Source organism: Aricia agestis, chromosome 10, assembly GCF_905147365.1.
Source record: "Aricia agestis chromosome 10, ilAriAges1.1, whole genome shotgun sequence".
NCBI lineage: Eukaryota > Metazoa > Arthropoda > Insecta > Lepidoptera > Lycaenidae > Aricia > Aricia agestis.
In genome coordinates, this window is record NC_056415.1 from 4,215,395 (window position 1) to 4,228,638 (window position 13,244).

Genomic DNA, 13,244 nt, shown 5'->3' on the forward strand with positions numbered 1-13,244 from the left:
GTTCGCTGTGAGACTATACCTACTATAATATTATAATATACACCATTAAGTTCTTCTTACTCATATAAGTAGTCATCACGAAATGTGAGTCCTTCCCTCAGTGTACAAAATCACAAAATAACAAAATTCGACTCCATTATTTATATTCGGAAATATTTTATTCACAAACATTTTGCTCGCTGGTATATCATACAACGTAACTGAAAGCTCCAGACCGGCCATTAGTGAGATTACCTCCCCGTACTCGTAAAAGGTAATATTTTATCAACGTTTGCCGCTCTAGGATAAGTATTTCTGAGACAACTTGCTACAGTAATATAGCATTTAATGTGTGTATAGTACAAATTACAATAATACAGAGAAAATAATTATAGTTACATACACTGACAGAGAGAGAGTATCACCCACTCCACTCTCTTAACCTTCAGAGAGAGAGAATAGTGTGAAGTCACGTGTAAGTATCACGGCAAAATGTACGGTTCCTATAAGAAGCGATTAAAATTATTCTACGTGAACGAAGAATATAAATTATTTTGTCCTATTTCTATATTAGCTGTTACCCGCGACTTCGTCCGTGTCAACATAATGTAAAATACATAGGTAAAAAATAAAAAAGTAAAAATATGTCCTCCTCCTTTTTGGAAGTCGGTTAAAAAGTAGCCTAAGTTACTCCGTATTACATCAGCTATCTGCCAATAAAAGTCCCGTCAAAATCGGTCCAGCCATTTCGGAGATTAGCCGGAACAAACAGGCAGACATACAGACAGACAAAAATTCTAAAAATTATTATTTTGGTGTAAGTACCGTCTAAATATTCATATGCATGTAGTAAAAAACAGTTATTTTAATATTACAAACAGACACTCCAATTTTATTTATATGTATAGATTTATGCAATTTTTAAGGCCTAACCACAATCTAGATACATTAAGTAGCCTGTATTTCATATAAAAACTCATACCGACAAGTCACTTTCAATCAAACATTTATCTAACATTTCCACTGGCCGGGGCCGTATTTCAGACTTCAATCTTTCAAACGGGAATCGATTCAGCACTTAAGTGATTGGCAAAACATCAGCTGTCGTCACTCTGCATGGGATTTGCATTATCAATACCTCCACGAAAGCCGTTAGATATTTTATTCAGATTCTTTAAGTGGAAATGTTGGTTGTAGAACTTGTAGACTGTTGTCAATTTGCGCTTTTGATCTTAACATGAAAATAGTATTCTTAATTCTTAAAATATACCTATGCCCAACGTATATATTTTAAAGTTTTGAGCAATCAAAACACATTTACATAGAGAATAACATTTTGCATACGGAGACTGTATTGAAACCATTTTAAAACTACATTATTGTGTGCCAGAATATACGTACCTACCGAGAAAATAGCAATGCAGTGATGATACCACAGAATAAATCAAGATAGAACAGCGACGTGCGTCCGTTGCTAAGGAATCGCTAGTGTCAATTTTTGATTTGATTTTAGTTAAAACAAATAATTTACCCGTGGCAAGAAATACCTCCTTTTAACCGATTGCTTTTAACCGTGCGCACTGACTGAATGAACGTTCAACGAATCTTGCACGACGGAGCAAGATTGAAAAATGAAACATGCGTATCCACTCGCTTAGCCGTTCTATCTTGATTTATCTCTGTGGGCGAGACAGTGCTCTCCGCCAATTTTAACCGACTTCAAAAAAGGTTATAATAATATGTTCGGCTGTGGATTTTTTTATTTTTATTGCGAGTACTGTCACCACTTTACTCGGGTACTGTAATCAGGCCCTGTCGATTATTTAGCAGAATCCACCTACAGGCATTTCATTACAGTCTTTACAGCGGACCGTGATTCAGGCCGCCATATTGTAACTGCCGTATCCGCCATTACAACTGTAAATCTCACTAAATGCCTCAACCCTCTATAAATTTACAGCCAATTGTACTGAGAATTGCTAAGATGGGGAATATAAACATGAACGAAGCATTTGGCGTATATTTATAGCGATAATTATTGCGTTATGTTAACAGCCTCGGATTTATTAATACCGTATAGGCCGTATAGGGCCGGAAGATTTCGTAAATGGGGCGGCAGAAATAAATAGATGGCCTATACTCATAAAAAATATAAATTCGACACTGGTTATGTACCATCGGAGAAATTGATTCTTATTGGTGTAAATAAGAGCTCCGAAAGATACATGTTAAAGTAATCAAATAGTAGTACTCAGTCTAGAGTCTCAAGTAACTCAAATAAAATATACTAGCTATTTGACCGAGCTTTGCTCGGTATTCCATAAAAAAAAAATGACATTTTCTAAAAATTATTCCTAGCTAGATCGATTTATCGCCCCTGAAACCCCCTTTATACAAAATTTCATGAAAATCGTTGGAGCCGATTCCGAGATTCCAATTATATGTATATATACAAGAATTGCTCGTTTAAAGATATAAGATAAGATAGATCCTCTATGCAATCAAACTGTCGAAATAGAAGTTTACTATTACAAGTTAGTAGTTAGAATTTCGCTGATTAAGCTGGCATCAACACTCAATTAGTGTTCAAAAAAAAATTTAGGAAAGTTCAATAGATCAATTAATGACGTCAGTACGTGCAAGATTTACCAAAGACCATTTTGATACAAATGAAATGCCGAAGCCCCTCAGATCAAAGCGTTATTTTGCATCGAGGAAATCCTGCCATTATAGGGTCACGAATCTCATTCGAATTCCGGTTCGTACCTTTTTAATCGAATCGAAAAATTCTTAATGGGACTAAAGATTTATGTGGCATATAATTCTCTGATATCACCGAGTTTTGGGTTGAGACTTTGCAAAGTTAGTCTTAATCTTAATTTTAATCCTTCGATCGCGAATACTTGGAAATCTATTGTTATTCTATTGTGTCTCGTTCACCGGTGAGCTTATGGGGCTTGATGGGTTAAACTTTAGACAAAAGCTATTTTTATTAATCGCAGTCAATATCAATACTTATCTACCGTAATATTAATTATTAGATAAGTAACTCTAAAGATTTATATTTGGGCCATCTGTTTCTATTTTATAATACCTAAGTAATATTTTATACCCGATGAACTCCTAATATTCACTTAAGGGGGCGACTAACCCTAAAGTGTCGATTTTATAATTCATTTTCATACTTGAAAATAAGCCCCGAATTGTTTAATTTTCTAAAATTAGATACTACATTACATTTACGAGAATTCGATCTGAGTCAAAACATGATATCTTAAAATTTTCTCGATAGAAAAAAATCACAAAGATGCATCTAATTTTCACGAATTTTTCATTTATTGCCATAACCATACATTGAACTAAGTTCATATTTTAACACATTGTATAAATTCTATCATTGAGAGATCGACCTAGCGGATTTTTGAAATGTTGTATATTTAGGTATCGAGTTATTGAGAAAAAACTCATTTGGCGATGAATCCGCGTCGTCCTTTTTCACCTGGCATATGAAAGACGGGCTTGAGTATGAAGAGAGAAGGACGATGTTTGATTTTTGGGGTTAGTCGCCCTCTTAAAGAAAATAAAATAGCAAAGTAATGTTATGTTGAATATAAAAACCAGCCTCTCTCTTCGCTCCCTAAAGAGACCATAAAGTGCGCCCTCAATTTATAAGAATGACAGTTCAAGGAAGTTGGCACACGAGGTAGCTCATTAAAAAAAAGGAAAATGTGTACCTAGGTACACATTTTTGACAAGACGTATTGTAGAACATGTTTTTTGACGGAGTTAATTTTCCTTAGTTTTTATTATTCGTAGATTGTACCTCTAGTTAAATATAATAAGTAGGTTCGCTAAAAAGTCACAGTTTATTAACCCGTACGCAGGGCCCCCGTAAGGGCTACTGGCGCCTGTGTGCAAAATAAGGATTTCAATGGCGACCCTTTAGGCAAATTTTTTGGGTCCTTGGTTTTGGCGCCCATAAAGATGACGATTTGGCGTCCCTAGAGGATGGCGCCCGTGTGCATTGCACACATTGCCCATATGGTAGCGGGGGCCCTGCCCGTACGTTTATAAGCCCGTACTTCGCTACGCCCATGGCCACGCCCAAATACTGTAAAATACAACGTTATTTATTTATTATATCTAACTATACAGACAAGGACCTACAAAACAGTCTTAGATTTTACCGTCTTAATATATTATTATAAGCGACTGTTTATAAAATAAAGAAAGCAATTATATACAAACGTGTACAAAATAAGCATAAAAATTCCATAACACGATTGTAAAACGCAATAAAGACGAAATTTTATCTCGGTCGCCGCAAACGAATTTTCGGGACGTAAAAAGCCATTGTAGATTTTCACCGAAATTTTACCTTACTCAGGTGTGTAAGCGGGAGTAAGCCTGCCGACGAACTCCGCTGTATAATTCGATTTTACAATACCCTTTTTTGTTTTACGTTTAAATTTTTAATGAAATATATGCGTTTTTTTTTCGTGATCACATCACAAACATGTTTTGATGTAAATATAGTGGAATTTGTCGTTTTAGGCTTGGTTAAAGCTTTTGTATGTACCTACTCAAAAGTACCTTTAGCTTTCCACTACCTTACACTATAAAGGGCGTTTTTCCTCTGCGTGTTGTTACCCGCGCGCGTGGTACAGTGGGTGACAACATGCTCCTAACACCGCGCGTGTTGCCCGCATGACAGGAAAAGCGCCTCCGGCCGCTCGATCGTGCGGACACATAAAAACCGAGCTTTAGAAACTGGGCATAAGGGGTCTGCATGTGTTTTAGCCCAGGGGTTCCCAATCTTTTTCAGCCTGCGACGCAGTCACGTGTACAATATTTTGTCACGGCGGCGCCCTACTCTACCTAGATATTAGAAAAATATACATTTAAAATAAAATACCTTTAATGATTATAGTTAGGTTAAGCAGGAAAACAGTAAAAAACAAATAATATCCACCAACTTTACATAATTTATATTATAATTAAATTTTATAATTTTTGTAGTTTCGGATAATGATGAAAGATCGACTCACGTCGCTCTTGCCTTTCCACGGCGCACCAGGGAGTAGCCGCGGCGCACAGTTTGGGAACCCCTGGTTTTAGCCCATTACTTGACATAAATTAATTCAAATAACTTAATTATAAACTGAGCATCAAACGTATCTCAACAAACTGAAGTAGCAATTAGATACATTAAGTACATACTTAACTAATTATATTGTGCTGTCGAGATCATGAAACAAGTAATTAATTTTCTTAAGTAAGGGCTTATTTAATTGAATTAATTAAAAGTTAGGCTTTGAAAGGTTTTGTTCGACCATCTGTTGGATTTGGGAGTATGCAAATTTATACAGACGAACCGCGCGAATTGCCTTGCAAATAAAAACTGAGAGCGGGTTGTAAAAGTGTTTGGGAGAATTGTATCTGTATTGTCGGATTTCGGTTTAAGAGTTTTTTTTTTTTAATTTACAATTTTTAATTCTTTAAGATGGCATATATATTTATATATCTATTTACAATCCACCAAGTTTTTTGAATAAGAGTAAGTATAGTGAGTGTAGCAAACCGCCACCCCGGCAAGTGCGCCACACTACAATATAATATGATAAATGATAATAATATTATGTTTATTCCATACTGCTCATTGGAGATTTCTAATTTGCCACACTCACTATATATTTTGCACAATGCATTGAAATTGAACCCTTAGTCCCTTAGATATAGTGACACAATATATTTTTGTCCTTTGTCGGACACGTTACAATTTAAGTCTATTTAAAAGACAAGGACAAAACATTATATAACTAATAACTATAACGTCTGGTACACATAGCGTACTTTTAAAAGCTTTTATTTAACTTGCTCTGTATGTTAAAGTTATGTTCGGGTGACATTTTTGAACTAAATTTTGAAATAGATAATGATTTGGATGATAATGCACGATGACATCACGGAGAAATTTATTTTTTCTTTTTAGTGTTTATACTTTAAAAAAAAGTTTTTTTGAATATAAGTAATTTTATTGCCAAGTTACTTAATGTAACCACGTAATACGTGAAACAAAAACGTGAATGCAAAATGCTTTGTGTAAACTACAATTAATCTTTGTTACGCGAGATTGTGCGAGATTCACGGCGATTCTCGCGAGATCAGTGTAACAATGACACAATACCTGTCACGGGCGCGGGAACAATTTTCATAACGTATCACTTGGGCGGTGCGTTGGGCGGCGCGCTGGGCGGGCGGGGAGATGCCACTTTACCTAGGATTTTAGCTGCATTATGATTTATTTATATCATGGTTTTTATTTACAGGACAAGCAAGTAATAATACTTACAAATGATGATAACAAATATTCCCGTGTCATGTTATGAGAAATTTTCGTTGGTCTATGTCATGATTATCTCTAACAGGGAATACAACTTGTAATATGTATGTTTTATTATAACAAAGGCCGTGAGGGTCAGAAAACACCGAAACGACGGGAGAAGTTACACGACTTGGCGATGCTTAAAAGCGATACAATTAATTGAAAAGTCTAATCAACCTAATTTTGTATTGCTCTTGTGTCTTTTGGTTAAATCGCCTCTCCTCTTGTTTCGGTTCGACCCTCAGATATTTACTTTAGGCTTACGAAGTCACGGATGTATCATAAAGACGACAATTTAGTACACGATAAAGTTATCTTTAGCTACGTGCTTGCCTGTTAGAGTTAAACATAATATAAATTGTATTTAATTTCAAAAGCAAAGTAGCAATAAGAGAAAATACAATGTTAGTAACAGTAGCGCGGGGACTGTGCTCGCGGGTAATTGCCTTCCAGATATTAGGGCTGCCATTCAAAGTTAATTTTTAAGTTGCTTGACCTATTGTAAAATAAAAAAAACTTTGTCATAGGAACGAAAGATATAATATCATAAGTACTATGTAGTTTAGAACTATTTAGCTTAAAAAGATATAATATTATAAGTATTAAAGCTAAATAGTTGAGAACTATTTAGTTTTAATTAAAGTACATTGGAAGAGTTACTGCATTCCAGCTTGTATTGGAGTGAGCAGCTCAAAAATGATATTAATGCAATTGGAAGCAATCATAATAATATTTGTACATTAAATACTAGCCTATAATAAATAATACTTATTTGTACTTAAAGAAAAATATTTACATTTTTCTCAATCCTAATTATGTTTTTTGTAAAGTCAAGTCGATGTCAAGAACTTACAATGAGAGCTGAACTAGAGCTACACTCAACGGATCCTAATATAACATAATATTAATTTTTACTGAAGAAATTATTTCTATTGGCCATTTAATCTTATCTTACAATTCAGCAATATTCCCACGACACGGTGAAACATATTCATTTCCTATTCAGTGTTCCACACTTCTTACCCTATTATTTAATAGTTGTTTTATAAGTAGTGACAGCCCTGCGGTAATAGCACTCTAGTAATTAGCAGCCCTGTCTCGGCGCCACTTACGGCTAATACGGTAACGCCTCGTATGAACAACCGCGCTGTTTGTATGGAGCACACTTTTGTGAACTGTGTAGTGTATACTGTATAGTGTATACCATACAGGGTGTAACACAACAAAGTGAAAATGTTTTGAAGCAGGGGTTCCCCGTCCATTTTGAGAACTTTAAATGCTTTAGCATCCCCCTTGTTTCAATTTAATGTAATGCATAAATAATAAAAATGCATCCAGAAGAAATAAATCACCCCCCAAGCTCTATACAACGCCCCCATTTTCTTTCTGGGACCTTTAGACCTTCAGCGCCCACAAGGGGGCGTTATCGCCCACTTTGGGAAAGACTTGCTTTAAGGTATGTTCTGTAATAGTAATAACACGAAAAAATGATATTTTCTAAAAATGATTCCTAGCTAGATCGATTTATTGCCCCCGAAACCCCCTATATACTAAATTTCATGAAAATCGTTGGAGCCGATTCCGAGATTCCAATTATACAAGAATTGCTCGTTCGAAGATATAAGATAAATCAATTTATTTTTCCCACAACAAGTACAAGAAAAAATTAAACAAAATAAAAAATATGACATACATTTTGCACTTGCAGTGTAAGAGACCGGAGCCCAAACTAGGTTGCCTTAGAACTCCTGGCTCTTAGACTCATGACTCCTCTCCAGTATATTATGTATGTTGTCGATTATATAGTTCACTGTGAAAGTGGCAGCGCATGTTTCTATGAGAAACGCCCCAAAGCCATGAATTTATAGTACACCTGTATAGTGTTGTGTAGACGCTAAGTAAGGGATCTGTATAGGACTATAGGAAATGTACCGTGAACAGCTAAGAACATAATACCTATTGTGCTCATTGAACAAGCGATCTGAGCTGACAAGGATTCAGTGCTCGAGACAATATTAAATACACTAAATAACTAACTAAACAAAGGAGAACATCATCATCATTCATCATAATATTAAAACACTTGTACCTGCAACACTTGTGCCGATTTTTGGACATCTTTTTAAATTGATATTAGAAATTAATATTATAACACTATACTACATTAACATACATAATAATAATTTAATAGTATAATATGGAAGTATGGATATGGATTGTGATCAATATCCATGATTATAAGAATATAGAGAAGAAAAATAGAAACCAGCAGTGGCGAAGTGTACTCCGGCTTCCCTTCCGAAAATATTCATTTTCGGAAGGGAAGCCGGAGTAAAAAATCTACTTACCAAAACGCTCAGCACTGATGTTCATTAATGTTCGAGTTTCAAGTTTGATAATGATGCCTTTGAAAATGCCTTTTGAGTTAAGTTGTATGCGTGACGGCACATACGGTCATTCAAAACTAAGTTTTTTTCGACAGCAAATAATCTGTCAGACAACAGTCTCAGCTGTACGAGTCACAATTAACAAATCACTATACAAATTAATTTAAATTCGCGACACTGCACTCTTCTTAACGCTAAAACAAATAACATTCGACATTTAAACACAAAACAAACAAGTTGCTTACAAACACTCATCCGCCATTTGACTCATAACAATTTTACTTCATGAAGTTCATCTTTCTCGCTCGCACTTGTGCGTTGCTAATTAACTTTTCTCCGTAATAACTCGCCGAGTATCGGCTTATTTCCGAGTATATTGGCGCGTGGTAGAACGAGACAGAACATGACGATTAGTTCACAGGAATGAAAAGGACAGATGCTTACTATGAAATATCGTTGTATGAAGAAATAACCCGCTAATTTATCGGCTTCTATCGGAGATGGCCTGCACGTTGCATTCCCTATATGTATAAATTTGTAGGCGATTAATTATTAATTCAAACTATTTCAAGTGAGAGAAAAATTAATTGTATATAAAATTTTGTAGGCGTTTAGTGAATTCAAAGTTTTTTAAGTATGTAAAATATTTATTAGATAAAAATGTATTTGGCCCATAGATTCGATTTTCCAAAAGGGAAGCCGACGGGAATCGGGTTATAAGGACTCTTCGCCACTGGAAACCAGAGAAAAACAGACGGACGGACAGACCGAAACTATAAAGGTTCTTTACGGAACCCTAAAAAGAATATAAAAATATTGTCATATGTGTTTTTGTATACAAAACACAGATTTGACGACTTGACGCTCCGCTTCGCAGTCGCGTAGGTTTGGCCTAAGCTTTATGCATAAAGTTAATATATGTATAGGTATATTAACTTTTTAAGTTAAGACACTGAAGGAGCAATAAATTAAAATGCTTTCGTAGCTTTAAAGAATGGTAAAAATTTTAAGAGAAAACCGTAAGTTCTAAAGTGCCTTACTTAAGCAAAAACTTTCTGTGACCCCAATATTCTATAAAATATTATTATTCGACCCAAAGCTTGGCAGAAATAATTGCTGACTTCGGACGGAATGTAGCTCTGTGTTAGATAAACAAAAACAAAGATTCTCTTTCCTAAAGCAATGAATCAATATGCTGAGTCACGTTGTCCGGCCAACACTTGTAATTTCAAAAGAGGCTTTGTTTTATATAAGGTTGGTCGGAAATTGTTACTTGAGGTAAGCGGTTTTTTTGGGTCAAGAGTAATCTCTTTGTGAGCCATATTTTCTTCATTTTTTTCGAATTCAATGAAAATTATTTTAAGTGTCCCTTGAAACCTTCAAGGGAGGAATGAAGTTATATCTATTATAAGGAATTATATTATTTATTTATTTTTACACTTTATTGCACACAAAACCATTAAAAAGTAACATAATATTAGAAAGACGACACAGCAGGTACTGCTTATATTCTCTAAAAGAAATTTCTTCCATCAGTCCTAAGTAGAGAAATTTGAACAGAAACATCAGATAGGGCTTGCACAGATAATAGTAATTAAATTGATGAACAATTTAAATTACAACATTAAAATACTATAATTATACTATACTTAGATACTAATAATACTATTCTATAATTTAATACATGATACTATATCGACATAATATTATATACCAATTATAAATCGATGGCCCCAATGAATAAACGTGCAATCGAAAAAAGACAACTTTTCAGGAAGACAAAAAAACGTTTGGAACCACATAACTTTGACTACATAATAAATAGACAAATATAATGTATAATCAAATTAAAGGTAAAAAAAACATCTTTCAGCTCATATATTTATTAAAAATCAAATATTAACGGTTTACCACATATCACCTGTACTATCATCCGCATAGCAATTGTAGGATAGATCGACAGATCTATCCTACAATTCTATCCAGACATGGTTGCCTTAGGTATTTCAATTTGTGAATATAAATAGATACCTATTGCTGTTGATTATCAACTGATCAGTTATGACTTTTGAGTGAATCCGTTCAATGATCCATCCAAAGGTAGCGCTGGTCCTAAACTTTACTTTATATTAAAGCAAACACGGACAAAACGTTCATTTGGAGGTCTATTTCGTAGGGGTAGAAAGTATTTGTCAGTAATCTACAGCTCGTATTATTCTTGATTTTGTACTGTTAGATCTATAATGAATAAATTACTAGCTTCTCTGTTTTTAGCTTAATTTCAAATAATAATAATCTTGACAGATTGTCTATAGTACGCCCACGAAGCTAAAACAAAGAGTACGCCTCACATAATAATTAGCTGTATCTACAGTACTTAAATAAGTTCTATTTAATAATAACAGCATCTCAAAAAATATCTTAAGCACAAGTACTCATTACTAGTAGTTTATTATAACAGGCTGAAGTATTTTTCTTCTGTAAAATCTTTTTCTGTTCGGGTCGAATAAACCTGAATTTACAGATGAGTTCTATAATGTTACTGTAATACGCAAAGAAGGCTTAAATTTTGTTTGAAGCTAGCTTGAAAAACACCTTACCCAATTTAAAAGTCAGTAACCTACATTCCTTCGAATTTATGTAATGGGTGGATGCGGCCGAATCAATTTCCTGCTCAAACGTGTCGCTTTCAGAAGCGCCGGGGGAGACTGGGGACCCTGGCACATATAAGTAAGGTGAACGTTATATTATAATAATGATAATATAACGTTCACCTTACTTACTTTTTAATTAGAATTAAGTACTTAAACCTTTTTCTTTGCAAAGAAAAGTCTGCAGGGACTGAAAGTTTTAATGAATGGCACGATTGAATTTAAAATGAAGAGAAAACTAGTGTATTTTACATAGAAGTATTTTGATATCGTTGGTATTTTATGTAACTTTTTCTTGAGTTTATAACTAAGATAATATTATGCGTATTATAAAAATACTAGCTGTTTAACCGAGCGCGCGAGCTTGCTCGGTATTCGATAAAACACGAGTAAATGACATTTTTTATAAATGATTCCTAGCTAGATCAATTTATCGCCCCCAAAACTCTGTATATACTAAATTTTATGAAAATCGATGGAGCCAATTCCGAGATTCCAAATATAATTATATATACAAGAATTGCTCGTTTAAATATATAAGATTTCTATTAATTTTAAAATTCTGATGTCCCATGTTTCAGTTTCCTGCATTTTAATACTTACCTTTTTGTTTCTAAATTATCAACTGAAATAAAAAATAAACAGTACAGTAATAATTTAAATTCAACGTAGGCAGCATAATGAATTGTGTTTTTCGTAGCACCGACAACACTTCCGTTGCGTCACGTAGACTCAACGTAGCATTATCGTAACACGACAAAAGCGTGATTACGACGCCCGCATAGTATTTGTATGCTAATATTAATGTTCGTATATATCATAATGCTGACAGTAAAATGTGGAACAGTAAAAACACGTAGTTATTAAGCGAACGAAAATGTTTTATTTCCATATCGAACTTAGCAAGGTTTTCGGAATGTCAACAAAAGATCTACCACGGGATCACGAAAGCTACCACGATTCGGGGATTATTGTTGTCCTGGGCCTGTAGACAAGTGGCAAAACGCTAACGCTGACGCTAACGCTAGCGCTACAAAATGTATGCGATTTGACATAAGTCATCGTTTCGCTAGCGAATACTAATGTCAAATCCATACATTTTGTAGCGCTAGCGCAAGCGTTAGCGTTAGCGTTTTGCCACTTGTCTACAGGGGCTGTGCATTCATAGAAGTGTCTTTAGAAAAATGTATATTCTTGAAGGCCAAGAAAATATTGTTCTTATTTCCTGCTTCCATAGTCTTTAAAATAATGTATACTCTTGTAGAACAACTGGCCCAATTTCACCAACGTCTGTCAGTGTAAACAGCTTCTTAAAATGTCATGTCTTCTCTTATATTCATTTGAAAAAAGAAAGAGATAACGTGATACTAATTCGAGCATTAAGTTTAACAGTCGTTGGTGAAATTGGGTCTAAAGGTCTTACTGACTAGAAATGAATGAATTACTTAATATAAGCCAGTTATTTTTATTTGGACTTCCACATTTAAAGATGTTTAATAATACACAGGGTGTTACAAAACTAAGTGATAATACTTTGGAAGAGCAATTTTTTTACTATTGTATGAGGAAATTAGTGACGCTGGTGCGCTTGCTTGCTTGAAAAAAGATGTGGTCTTTCAGTGCTGCTGCTTTCACAGTGATCTCTGTACTAGGAACACATACACACCCTAAAGTATTACTTATCACTTAGTTTTGTTACATCTACTATTGATACATTTTTCTGCAGAAGTGTAAATTCTGCTGTCAAAATCATCTAGAAATCTGTACGAGTTAATTTAATCTTAAATAAATGTATTATCCGTCTTATAAGGGCACTTTGCTCTCACTACCTCATCCCGAATA